Source organism: Trachurus trachurus, assembly GCF_905171665.1.
Source record: "Trachurus trachurus genome assembly, chromosome: 11".
NCBI lineage: Eukaryota > Metazoa > Chordata > Actinopteri > Carangiformes > Carangidae > Trachurus > Trachurus trachurus.
This window is the reverse complement of record NC_139904.1, coordinates 18,117,425-18,132,083: the sequence shown is the minus strand read 5'-3', so window position 1 is coordinate 18,132,083 and position 14,659 is coordinate 18,117,425. Positions and strand designations below refer to the sequence as shown.

The 14,659-nt window shown below is 41.4% G+C and overlaps 1 protein-coding gene across 4 annotated transcripts in view; it reads left to right on the top strand.

The window, feature by feature from the left end:
* Positions 1–14,659, top strand: part of atxn1a (ataxin 1a) — a 98,600-nt gene that overhangs the window by 24,339 nt on the left and 59,602 nt on the right. The window lies entirely within an intron of this gene.

Sequence of the window (14,659 nt, the reverse complement as noted above, 5' to 3'; positions counted from 1 at the left end):
CTGCTAGTAGAGAACAGGATCTGCTGCTATAATCTGATTTAAGAGTTTGTAACCCAATGAATGAATGCTGATGTATATTTTACATCAGCATTCAATGGGTTGGGATTTAGGAAATAGTGCCTGTGACCCCCACCACTTATTTTGGTCATTATATTTTACTCACCTTTTAAAATAAGGATCAGCTGCACAGTAACTATTCCTTTATGATATTGGAGTTTAGATGCTCAACTAATAGTGCACAATACATTATGTGTTATTTAGAGTTTCAGTAATGTTGCTGTTGCTGCTGTGTTAGTCACCACATCTGCTGCTGATGTCCATTCACTGAAACCCTTGTCAGTCCCCCTAACTTCATCCTTACCCATCTTGGTTCATTTTATATGAGGCCAATGTGACTGCATAACAAACCAGACGTATACATTCCTTTCCCTGGTCCTTAGAGCTGAACAATGTGTCAAAGAGAGGATGGTGGCTGCAACTCAAGTGGCTCTTCTTCTTCTGACACTTACGAATCTTTGAACTCACTAGATTAATGTGACCAACCTTCTAACCTGAAAACAAATCACCATGCGCGCTCTTCACCACTTATTTCTGTTGTTTTGACTTTGATTTGTTGTTTTCAGAGTTGTTGAGTGTATCTGTCAGTAATACAGTGGTAACGTAGCAGAGATGTACTTAGCTGTGTTTAGGGGTTTATATGTTTCTACAGCTCAGAGGATAAACTTCTCCGGGCTTGTCTGAGCTCCTCTCCTCCTTCCTCCTTCTCCTCTATTCTCCTTTAATGTGACTTGACGTTTGATTTTTATTCTTTTCTTTCTTATTCTTCTCTTTGACCCTCCCACCGTGATGTCTCTCAACTCAGTTCTGCAGATTTATCTTCTGCCAAACTCCCTCCCTCTCTATCCGTCTCCCCTCTCCTCCCTTCGCCTCTATATAGCCGTTCTCCAACTGAGCGGCCTCTCCCCTTCTCCTCTTTGCCTCGTTTTTGTATCCTCACCCTCCACTGTATCTATTGAAGCTCCTCTGTCAGTCCTTTATCTCCGTCTCACCAGCTGTGTGTCGAAGCTCCATTCTCTCCTATGAGGGAGAGCAGCATGAATAGAGGGGCTTACTGAGAACAGTGGGAAAGCCAGTCTCTGCCTTTCGACTCATTGAACACATCCTCCTCTCCTCTCCTCTCCTCTCCTCTCCTTAGTATCAATTTAAATTCAAAGTTTATTTGGTGAAAAAAAAACAAGACAAAACCCACAGAGAAGTATTTTCTGTACCTAGCTTTTGACTAAACAATTTTTTGTTTACTACCCTTCAGCAATATACAGTTATACTCGACTCACCAACAGCATCATTAGATTTTCCTGTGAGGTACCCTAGGATGCTTGGGGACTTGCCTCATAACTATACAAATATGTTTTGAAGTGCAGCCTAATTAGTTTATTAAATTAACTTTGTACCAATTCAGAGAAGGGGGTAAAATAAGGAGAGCTTCAGAGAGAAAGTATAAAGGAAAGGTAAGATGTAAATTAAACAAATGCAAGAAAAGTATATAATTAAATATAACAATGCTGCAACAAAGTGCTCTTGTTTTTAGTTGCAGAGATTCAAACTCTCCCTGCTCCCCATCTCCTCCCTTTCTCCTCTCTCCTCCCTGTCTCCTCCTTTCTTCAGCCATCAGTCTTGCTGAATGGAAATTAAACATTTCACTCCCAGCTTCTTTCTGCTTCCTCTCACTTTTGTAAATTCGCTGTTGACAGTTGCCTTTTCTCTGAGCAGAAAGCCCCAGAAATGAGCAGATGGAGGGCTGACAGTCTAAGGGCTCAAACAATGATGCTGGGCGGCAAGTCGTGGTGATCAGCACATGTCAGAAAATGGCTCTTAATGGGAGTACCGTATACAGACTGTCAGTCAGCTGTATAGGGGCTGGATCTGGGCTTTTTTTGTGTGTGTGTGTCACTGCCTGCTCAGGATGTTGAGTCAAAATTCAGGATATGACATTTGTGTTCACACGGCAGACAGTCTTTTGTTGTATCCTGCGCGGCTTCCAATGAGTTCAACAGTAGACTAAGCTTATGTTGCTAGACAGCTAACATAATCAAGCATAATACATGTTGTATTCATTTGAGTTATTTAAGTGGCGCTACAGTAATTTGGCCTCTGGTTTGCTTTAATGTGCTAACAAGGTGTCCATTTTTATACCTGTGTCAAACAATTTGCACAATTTTTTTGTGTGTTTTAAATTACTTGATTATATGATTTGGTCTTTGAAGTTGATACAAGGCAAAGAGAAAAAAGAAAGGTACCACACTATACACCGCCCTTAGACTTTCTGCTAATATTGATTATGTTCTTTGGAAACAGTGGTCAAAATATCAGTAAGAATATCACTATTCAGAATATAAATACAACTTTTTATGACAACTTTCAAATCTACACTAAGTTAAAGATATAATGCTTCAATGTAGTATAAAGGTGCAGTGATTAATAATTTCCCCATAATTTCTCATTAAAAAGGAAAGAACTGTGTAACCTTGTACTAAACATCGGGAAAATGGACTTCCTATTAATTAATTATTGTGAATTGCTTGCTAATCAATGAGACTTTATCTAAAGCCTGGAACATGTGATCCTCTGCAATTTACAGAATTTTTAAATAATTCATGTTTGTATACAGAAGATTTACCTTCAAGGATATTCACACATTCTGTGCTATTAATACACTACAGTATCTGCCTTTTTAAAAAGGCTCCCAGTAAAATAATTTGCAGGTTATGGACATAAAATAAAGCAGTAATGAATATACATACATATAAAATCAAAAAGAATAAAATATATTTTAGATGTTTCTACAGATGCAGATCAGTGAATTAGAATGTAATTTCATTGAAAAGTTCATTTACTTCAGTAGTTTAATTCAAATAGTACTTTGAACTACTACTACTATAAAGTGAATATGTAGAATCATTACACAAGCTGAAATATTTTATGTCTTTATTTCTTTTAATTGTATTGGTTGTAGATGACATTTATGAAAACCCAAAATTCAGTATCTCAAAAAAAGTAGAATATTGTGAAAAGGATCACTATTGTAATAGTGTCACACTCTAATCAGCTAATTAACTCATTAACAACTGCAAATGTTTCCTGAGCCTTTAAATGTACTCTTAGTCTGGTTCAGTAGGCTCCTCTATCATGGGGTTGTCTGCTGACCTGAAAGTTGTTGACAGGCATATGTCAAATTTACTGAGATATGCCTGTATTATAAGAGTGTTTTCAGTTTAAGATAGAGATGTCCCATCAGCGCCACAGTTCAAACTCCTCTGACTTTGGCACCGTTCACAATTCACAGAAATCAGGATCAGGGTTAGTCGTCTGTCTGCCGATGCTAGACTGCATGGATCACACTGACGTGCTCATTACATTTTTTTCTTTCTTTTTCTCTCTTTTTTTTCCACATTACTGCTAACTTCAAATTCAGTTAATCCCTGGGGCTTGTTTGGCAAAATATTCTTGGCTTTGACTTCATTATAGGAGAACTGGTCTGTGAAAGACATTTTATGAGCCAGGAGAAAGAGTAAACTTATTTACGTCTTGGAAGGGAAATCTGACAGCTTTATATGGATTCAATCAGTTTTCAGAGATTGATTTTTTTTTTTTCATTTGAAACTGAGATTAGTCCCACCCACTCTCTCATGCTCATACTCCATGCAGCCTGCAGCAACGACTCACAGTAATCTCAGAGTTGTGAAATTACCAATTAACCCAGCAATGCTCTCTATAATAAAGCTTCTTCAGATGTCCAGCGTTGCCAGGGGGTATCAGTCTGTGAGCAGCTGCTCAGTATAAAGTAAAGTGAACATGAGGCTGCAGTAAGGGGGTCAGGAGAGTAAACAGTGTTCGCTTTTACCTGGTTAAGCTTATAACGTATCAATAATCACTTAGATAAACAATCAGTTAAAGGCCAGACATACGAGAGTCTGTCAAACTTCGAATAAGTTCCTTGTAGTAAGAAATGTAAAATGAAGAGGTCACCCATTCTTTGTGTGTGTGTGTGTGTGTGTGTGTGTGTGTGTGTGTGTGTGTGTGTGTGTGTGTGTGTGTGTGTGTGTAGGTGTGTGAGAGAGAGAGAGAGAGAGAGAGAGACAGAGAGAGAGAGCATGGATTTCCCCTTCTCTGTTTCCTTGTAATAGCTGTGCTCCGCTTTATTTGATCTGGGCCCCTGCTCTCATAGTAGGATTGAATTGGTTTTGGAGTGCAAGGGATACACACACGCACACACGCACACAGACACAGACACACACACATGCACACTCTCACACCTGGGACTGCCAACTGCAACAGCGGTAGACCAAGGAGGGAGAGGGACAGAGAGGGAAGGAGAAAAGGGCCAGTGATAAAGTAAGATACATGAGGATGGAAAGAAGGAGAGAGGGAGTGATGGAATGAACAGAGACTAGGAAAAGAGGAAACAGTGGCAACTTGCATCTTAAAATAAAAGTATTCTCTTTTAATTTGGTACTGGCCACAGACAAGGAGAGGAACTAATTAAATTCATCATTGATTCATCTCTCCCTCTCTCTCTCTCTCTCTCTCTCTCTCTCTCTCTCTCTCTCTCTCTCTCTCTCTCTCTCTCTCTCTCTCTCTCTCTCTCTCCCTCTCTCTCTTTCCTTTGCTCTCTTCTTCCTAATCTTTCCCTGCTGTTCTCTATCACTGCCCTGCCCTCCTCCGGAGTCTCTCACTTGGTCTTGCTTTTGTCTCACTGTCTTTACTTGTCACGCTGACAACCTCCTAAAACACATTCCCTCTCCCTTACACACACACACACACACATACACACACCGTGGCTGTCTCAGCTCACCAAAACAATTAGATAATTACCTTGCCCGGTGTCGCTGAGTTCATCCAGACTGCTGGTCGTTTCTGAATTACCAAGAGGAGAAGAGAGAGGTAGAGAGGAGACGAGGCAGAGCAAATGAGGAGCGCATGAATGAAAAGAGAGACGCTCTCGATCGGCGGAGCAGACCTGAGAGTGCCTATTGTGCATGTACTACATTCCCCGAACAAAAGAGAGGAAAAGAACACAATGAGATACTTTCAAACAACATTTATTTGAATGTTTCAACCAATGCCATTCTGTTAGGGAAAATGAAAAAATCTCACAAAGCCGTATATCATGTCTCCCCTACAAAGACATTTGTAAGGACATATCACAAATTTTATATGGCTGTTAGAAAACACTGTCTTATGATAAAAGGGGAAATTGCCTAGTGTTAGGGGACTTTATTTGAACTAGAAAGGGCCACATGAAAACATCTATCAATCTTATAGCAAGTGCTGAATTCCCTCTGGCTTTTTATGTAACTGACAGCATATTTAGATCTCCATGTGGTTAGAAAGAGCAACAAAGAATGTTTGCAGTACAATACTTAAGGTTACGGAACTTAAAGCAGAAGTGAGTGATATATTTGTGTTAATTTAAGTCTTAAATAGTTATATCTTCCGACAGCAATCACTTACATAGAGTGTTTGGTCTGAAACACGGGTCTCTCAGTCCCTCTGCTCTGCTCTGAGCCGAAGAGAAAACATTTATCGTATCCTACAGTTTTTATCCAATGAGGAGAGAGAACGGCATGCAGGGCTGTGTGTGCAGCCAAGGAACGCCGTGAATGTGGTGACGTAGCGACGAGGACTGTTATGGTGCGTTCAAGGAAACTCGTATTTTTACGACCGTGAAGTGGTACCAGTTCGATCTGGTACGAGTTCACCGGTCGGAAGTTACGAGTGGCCGTTATAGTGACTTTCACCGGTAAAACAGGTCGGAAAAACACGAGTGGGTTGCCTGGAACGCTACAAAGTCGTAAGTTGTGACTTGAAGCTGTAATTTACGATTTCAAAAGCCTGCCTGGAACGCAGCATTAGCGAAAACGACCGGATCACTCACTTCTGCTTTAATAGAAGCAGTAAAAAAAACAAAAACAATTTTTTTTTTTTATTTTAATTGGATTTCTTTTTTTGAAATCTCTCCCAAATAAGTTTGTGTGTCATGTGACCTAGACCTTGGACTGTGGTGTAAACATTTCTGCCAGGTTGTGCTGTTCAGTGGAACAGCAGCACGATGCATCATCTTTTCTCTCTCTGCCAAAAGCACCAGCTGACAAAGCAGTTATGTCGTAGCATTGATAAAAACAGCAATCTCTTTGCGTGCTTGATACGATCATGAAAGAAAAATCCAGTCACAGAATAAAAAAAAAAAAAAAAAAAAAAAATCAATTTAAGCAGAATACGTCTTTTCCAGTGAACTCCTGCACTCTCCATACAGTCGACATCTGTTTACAAAGGAGCGATGTTTAAGTCAGGCTTCATAATCATACAGGAGGTCCAATGGCTGCCCCCATAGGAGCTAATCAGCGTATGTATGTCTGCTCAGCTTTACCACCATGTTTCGGTGTTACTTTGTTGTGATGAACATTAGTGTGTGTGTGTGTGTGTGTGTGTGTGTGTGTCTAAAACTGTGTGTATATGCCTGTCAGCATGTTTGTTGTGTTAATAATACATCTTCCTACATGCATGTGTGTCTGCCTGTGTGTGTGTGTGTGTGTGTGTACAGTACAGTACGTGGGTGACTGCCTGCAATTCTGTAGTTGTGCTCCGTGTGCTTTATAACATGCCAAACGCATATATACGTGAAATGTCATGTGCAGCTGTGGGGTATTGACTGGAATTCAGCCATAAGCACAGGGAAAAACACGTCGCCCTAGGCCTTTGCTAATGAGCCATACAGTACATGTGCAGCAACATGAGTGTGAGTGTGTGTGCGTATCTGGGTGTGGATGTGATGCCCTGCGTCTGCTTTTTTTTTTCTTTTAGTGTTGGGTACTGTATCTCTGTGAGCATTTACTCTTAAATATGTATTTGAGAATTGGATGAAGTGGGTGTTTTAAGAGCTTAAGAAATGTGTGTGTGTGTGTTAATACGGCTCTGTGTGGGCTCCATTATTCACATAAACACGCTTGTCTACTGTCTGCATGATTAATACACTGTCCTTCCTAACTCCGACCCACTTTTGTTGCTCTTTTCTTTGTTTGCTCTTGATTCTCCTCTGCTTTATAGCATTAAGCAATGAGTAATGATGACTGACATCATCTCTGGCTAGGCTAGTGCCGACTAATTGGCCAGCGCGATCTGATTGCATTAGATGTTATTCCTTTAGGGTATTCCCTGTCCTCCGCCCCCGCTTTGAAAGATATCCCGCATTGTTTGCATGGACCAACAGATCTGCTGTTGTGTGGCATTTCTCTCAGCTTCACAAGAGGAAGGGAACAAACTAAATTCAGCAGTTGGTTGGAAGCGGGTCCGGGAGATTAGCATTTTTGATTCATGGCTTGTGTGTTTTAGCCTGAAAAGTGAATAATACTAAAAGCTGTGATTGCTGGTGAGCCTTGTCTGGTCTTGTTAATTGCTATCATCCGAAACACACGTCTCAGGATGCCTCAAGGAAATTACAAACGCGCGATGGGGACACTAATATACTGCTGAAATATCTCTGGTTATTGTGTGGATGCTCTGGGTGCTCGTGCAGGAAAGCAATAAAGGTTGAAAAATGAAGTTGTGCTTTAGATTTACCAACAGTCATGAGAACCCCACCTCCCCTCCTTCGTCTGTCTTTCTCTGTCTTACTCTTTTTCATAGAAGCCGCTGTAAGAGCAACCTTTTCAAGTGAGGTAAAATGATTATAGTAATGGATGCCACCCCTCCTCCTCCTCCTCCTCCTCCTCCCTTACCACCACCACCACCACTCCAACCTCTCTCTTTCACACCGACTACTCTGTACATTCTGTTCTGTACATTAGTGCAGCCCCGGGGATGCCCTCGCTCTCCGCGGCTTAATGCAATCACACCTCCAGTATAAGTGCACCGTCTCTCTGTGTTAGACACAGAGGGAGCGAGAGAGAGAGAGAGTGATGAGAAGAGAGATGAAAAAGTAGGGGAGATGCAGAAGGGGACTGGTGGGTGGCAACTGGCAGGAGTGATCACATCAGAGGATGATAATTACCTCCAGACAGAACCGACAAGTCATGCAAATTAGACAATTTACAGGTCTTCCTGTCAGTCATGGTAACGGTATAGTTTCTTGCTACAAATGTCATCTGTGCAATCACAGAACTACTAATAGCCTCTTGCACTTGCATTTTGATTATGATTTTTTTTTCTTCCTTACTGGCACACATAGACAATCTGTGAATACCAGTCATAGCTCAGCCGACTGTATCTGATTCGCTGAAATGCTTATCCGCACTCCAAAATAGTTTTACTTTCCACTTTAAATCATTATTTGGACCAAAGAAAAATCCATAAGGTCCTAGTTTTACAACACAAAGACCAATTATGTACAATAAAAATAATTTAGCATGCGATTAAGGAAGAACTTTAGTTCAGCTCCAAATCAAACCTGCACATTTAATGATTAACAAACAATAAACTTAAAGCAAGTGGCCTCTTAACTTTAAAATTGCTCCCTTTTCTCAGGTATTTTTATGGATCGTGTGCCTGGATGTTCTCAAAGAGTCATGAGTTCATGATGACAAACAGTATTCCCCAGGAGGAGTTGCGCTCAGTTCAGCAACTTCAGCTTTTTTATTGAGATGAATGGGGATGGCCTTTGTGGTGCCTGGGAAGTCCTTATGCTGAGACCTAGAGAGAGTTTATTGCTTTTACAACTAAGCTGTATGATGAAGTGTCATCTTTCTAACCACCCACCCTCTCCCACCTACCATCTTCTCTCCATATCTCACTGTCTCTCTGTGTGTGACTCCGACTCTGTGCCTTGTTGCCTCTGTTATCTCGCTCTCTTTCTCACCTCGTCGCCAATGTTCCCTTCATTTTTCTCCCTTTCATCTCGCCGTGTGTCCTTATTTCTCTGTCAGTTTCCCTCTGCTCCTCGCCGCACAGCTTTCTCTAACTCCCTGACGTTGCCTTTGCCACGCACTCCTCTTCGTCTCCCTCTTCCATAACCCCTTCTCCCCCTCGCCTCCCTCCTCTCTTTAATAGTTAACAGCGCTGTGACATTAGCAGCCACTGCTTATTAGTGTTATTTATGTCAATTTCCTTTTTCTCAAGTGGTTGGCATGGCTGAGCAGACTCCGAGGAGTGTGTCTAATTGGCAAATGGGTTGGCAAGTTTATACAATGCTCATGATCTGACGCTGGTACGATACCTGAGTAGTTAGCTCCAATCACTGCCTCCCACCCTCTGTGATAATTATCTTGAGAAAAACAGTCGACTTGGCTTCAACAGGCAGCGCAGAGACAAATAAAGTTCATTTTAAGACGGCGTTTTTGCCAGATAGTGATGATACACAGTTTTACAGAGATACACACACGTACACAGAGTAAGCATCATTACGTCCAACAAACATACATGTGTGTTTTTGTCAATGTATTAATGGGGATTGTTTACACATATTTTTCTTTGGAGATTCTCAGCTCTACAATAACTGCAGGATTACTTTAGTTCTTTTCACAGGGGCTGAATGATCAGTTATTTTTATCTTTACATAATTTGGGTTCTTACCGGCTGTCAATAAAATCGCACAGCAGTGCTGTATATACCAAGTCTCGCTGCCATCACCAAATTGTTGGCGCAGGTCTGTACGGTGGTGCTGATGGATGGCCACTTACCAGTATCCCTATATACTCACCACTTATATACTCCTCTACTCAATCCTTTTATGTGTGGAGAGGTGTGGGCTAATAGCCCATTGAGCTAAACTAGTTTTCCTACACTTGGGGGAACAGAGCGAACCTGGGGCTAATGTAGCACCCTGCGGTTCCCTGAATGGTATAACAATGGCAGATAGGCTTCGCTTGAGCGATTTTAATGGAATAGTGCAGGGTGATAGCCAGGAGTCATTACTCAACGCTGTTACCTGAGAGAGACTTTCAAACTTATAGTATATGTTCGCACCCGCCTACAAAGCAGCTACAGTACAACCACTCTACTGGATCTGCAGTCAAAGTGCTGCTGTCCCCCAGGAATCTGTTTATAGAAATATATAATAATGTCTCCATCCAAGTAACATCTTCAAATTGTTCAGTTCCACAGATGTGAAAGACAAAGAAAAGCAGCAAATTTGAAAATCCGAATAAAGCAAACAAACATTTGTGATTTGTGTTTGAAAGGTACCTACATGTTGCTGTGTTGCCATGTGTAATAATGCGCTTTGTTGCTTGAATAACTGATTTGGCCTCTGAGGAGATTGTACACATGCCCACAATAGCTGAATTACATTCCTTTACATACTGTATTTTGATCATTTCTTTTGGAAATAAGATCTTTTTGTTGGAGTGGAAACCTCCCTGGAAACCTTTCATCAAAGCGTTTGCACTCCTGGACCAGTGCTCCGCTCTGCAGGGACTTCATACTGTATTGTGATCGCCTTAGATTGGGAACGTGTTGTACGCATCACAAAGCAGCACAATGCCTTGAGCCTGCCACTGTACATAACTGTAGGCTGTGTCGACTGGTGCGTGGGAGGTTACATAAACATAAACAGTGAGGGAGGAAAGAACTGCCATAATGTCACATTTATAATTATGTGGAACAGAAGAGTTTGCGACCGGGAAGAAGGGACAGTGAATCAAAAGCAATTCTATTTGTGCTCTCACTTTAAGAAGACTTCGCTTGTTGTCCCTAAAAGAATTCAACCCTGGGAATAAATGGAGATGGGACCACAGCAGAACTCCGACTTGAACCATTAATTACACTAGTTAGTTATTTACCTGCTGTTGGAGGGAGGAACGCTCCCGTCCTGATTGTACCGTGGAACCACACAGGGTTTTCTCACCATGACTCGAGAATAACCTCTGAAGCTGTTTGAAGGCACTAGCAGGTGTGTGTTTTTGTGTGTTTCTGTGCACTGTGTGTGCGCTTGTGCGGAGGTGTGTGTGAATGCATTTGACAGCAAGGATTACATAACAGAGATGCCTGCTGCTGCGGGTCACAGTGAATGACAGTGCGCGCACACAGACACACACACACACACACACACACACACACACACATACAAAAGATTGTCATAGCTGCATGTACACACTGACACACACCCACATGTGTCTTTTGTCCTCTTCACCTGATCTGCAACCTGACTGGCTCGTTATTATTATTATTATTATTATTAGTTGTTGTAGTAGTAGGAGTAGGCCTAATAGTATTATTACTGTTCTTGTTTTGATATTTTCTCTGATAGCCAGGAGACGGAGACAGTGACAACTCCTTGTGTGTGTTTAGCATGGGGCAGTGCATGCAAATCCTCCCATCACATGAGAATACAAGAACAGACATGCAAACACAATTCTCAACTGAAGCAGCAAGTCAAACACACACACGCGAAGGGATAAACTCAGTCCACCGTCACACTTATACACTCACACAGGGATCCATTTGTTTCTGTCATTATCCAAGTTGAGGACTTATGACTTCTGTTGCTACAGACACACACACACACACACACACACACACACACACACACACACACACACACACACACACACACACACACACACACACACACACACACACACACACACACACACACAACCTGGAGATGTGACGTTGCTGCCAGATTTGTGGAAATCAGTTTTTTTTTTCTTTGAATATTTTTAGACTGCTGGTAGTAGTAGGATTGTGGCTGTCAGTTTTTTTCCCAGGTGCTACCTCTACCACATATACTGACCATCTTTAAAGTTGAATGGAGGTAAAAGTGGGTATTATATAAAGATGTAATGCAGCGTCTCTCTCAGCCCTTTCCTTATTCTCCTCTCACTGCACCAGTCCTACTAATGAATCTACATCACTCCCTTAATAGAAATCCATATCTGCTAGTCGGCAGCGCTGCACTCATGCACTCACACATACCTCTTTACATATGTTGTTTCTTTTGCAAGCACATATTCTCTCTCTCTCTCTTTCTCTCTCTCTCACTCGGACACACTCACACACACAAGCAGAGTTTATGAGTGAGTCTGCCACTGTGGATGATGTGTCATGTGTAGAGGACACATGGGTCCAGTTCGGGCACTGATTCTATTCTAAATGAAGCAGGAGTTTGTGAATTATTGAAACGCCTGTCCTCTTTTCTCTGCTCAGTCTCCATCTCTCTCTTTCCTCTCTCCCTCTTTAGATCTCCCTTTTTTCCCCTTCTCCTCATTCCTCTTTCTCACACACACACTCTTATCTTCCTTTCCCTCTTTTCCCCCCATTTATATTATCCTCTATTAAATAAGTTGGAGGAGGGTTGGGAGGAGATTGATTCGTGAATCAGTACTTCAGGGTGTGTGTGCATTTATGTGATTTGAGTGATGTTGGTTAATCCAGTGTTGTCCTTGGGGACAGATTTGGCCCATATTACAGCCCGCTGTTACTGTGTCTAAAGTCTCCTGTGCATTGAGACAGTCATTATTTACTGCCGTGCAATGCTCTAGCCCCCTTACCAGCAATTTCTTCAGAAGACCCCACCCTTATCTGCGCAAGCGAATACCAAGAGATAGAGAGAGAGATGAGTTAAAAAAAAAAAAAACACGTGTATTTAATGATATTATACAGGCTACTGTACACAGTTTGCTGCATTCCAGCAGTGCATAGCAATTTATGCAATGTTATTAGAAAAGCTTGAGTGGATCATTATTTAAATGGAAAATAACATTGTTAATAAGCCAAATCCTATCAGGTTTATTGTTACCTTCATTTAAAATTATCGTCCAGCATCACATGTGCTTTCACCGAGACAAGACAAAATAAACTGAGAGATGTTTGCAACTCCCTTGATGAGTTATATATGGAAAATAATCTACAACAGTGTAAAAAAATAAAAAAATAACACATTGCAGTATAAAATGATTCATAGGAGTACAACCAAAAGACAAGCTCCCAGCAGGGTTTCCACTTCTGATTTCACTTTTGAAATTTCACTGCAAGGAGAGACTACAGAATTTGTCAGCTAATCTTTGTTTTACCTTCGACTCACTCTGTATGAAACGGCAGACAGAAACTGAAGAAGTGGTAAATACAAACACACACTCACTCGGATGCTACTTCCCATCATCATCATCTCAAACAGACTCACCACAGGTCAGATTAGCTGTTGCTATGCTGCGTACCACCCACTGCTAATGAATGATCAGCAGACACAGAAATGTAGGAACAATGTGGGAAAATAATATCAGTCCCTCCTCGCCCCCTGTCGTTTATCATCCGTCGCTCATCAGCGTCGGCGGCTGTGCCCTCTCCTTTCTCTCCCTGCACATCTCACTCAGACTTCACAGCTGGTGGACAGTTGTGTGTTTTGTTCGTATAGGGTTCGACATCATGTATCAATACCTGGTGCCTGCTCAGATGAACGCTGGAGCGGGGCGGACGGTTGTTGTGTTATATACAGTGTTGGCAGTAAGACAAGTCTCCTTCCTGTTTGTGTGACAGGAGCTGATGAATGGAGCACTAATAACCAGTGTGGCTCTACAGGGAATTTATGCTATGTTGAGCATGTGAAATAGCAGCAATTGTTTCTTTTCTGCTGATGTGTTCACTTCGAGGAAAAACAAGGAGATAGAGACGGAGGAATGTTTGCACTCGGATGATGCATGAGTGACGTTTTGAGGAATGTTTTCTTTCATTCAGTCACATTAGATGTTCCACGGAGCTGATACAAATTGTGTTTATATGGAAATCAGATCAGAGACAAAACGCTTGCCACCTTTTGCATTTTTTTAATTTAATCATGGACTTCCTCTTTATTTTATCTGTTTATTACAACACAAAATCTTATTTTTACAACATGTTCAATAATGATACTCATATGAATGGAAAACATTTTATCTATGTGGGTCAGAATAGTAGGTAGACAGTTATTCAATGTGGGGCTGAAATGATTAATCATAATTGATTAGGAGGAAGGAAGTTTAGTACAAAATAAGAGACTTAGAGATGTCCTCTTTTTCTCTGAGAAATTCTGATACACATTTTGATATTTCACTTTTTTCCCTGACAAATTACGTAGATCGAACCAATAATCAACTATGAAAGAAAAAAGGAAAGAAAAAAAAGAAAGTCAATAGAATAAGTGGAAATAGAAATAATCATTAGTTGCAGCTCCACTATTGTGTTGGACACTTTCAAAATGCCTGGAGGGACTCCTTTGCTTCCCTGCCACTGCTTCCTCTGGCCTCTCTGCTCTTCAGTATTGATATGAGCTGTCATTGGTCCAGTTATTTATGTGGCCCCTCCCTGGTATTTTTCCATTGGCTTGAGCACTACAGTAAAATTCTTCTCTGGTCAAATCCACAGCAGCCTGATTTTTAGTTGTACAACAGAGTCATAAGCAGAATATGCCTTTCAGCGGACGTGAAAAATATGAATGGCATGTTTTCATTTTTCACGTATGTACGTTTCACAGCCTGAACGCTCTCTAGTTTATGCTTCCTCTTGTTTTCTTCTCCTGCTCTTTCACTCACAAGAATTGCAGCCAAAATCTTGTTCCCATAACCTTTTCAGACCTGTGTGTGTATGCGTGTGTGGGTGTGTGTGTGTGTGTGTGAGGTCCTCAATAAGAGTCGGATCGAAAGGCATGTACTATAAGCCTCGCGCACACACCCACCCGTGAGAGCACACACAT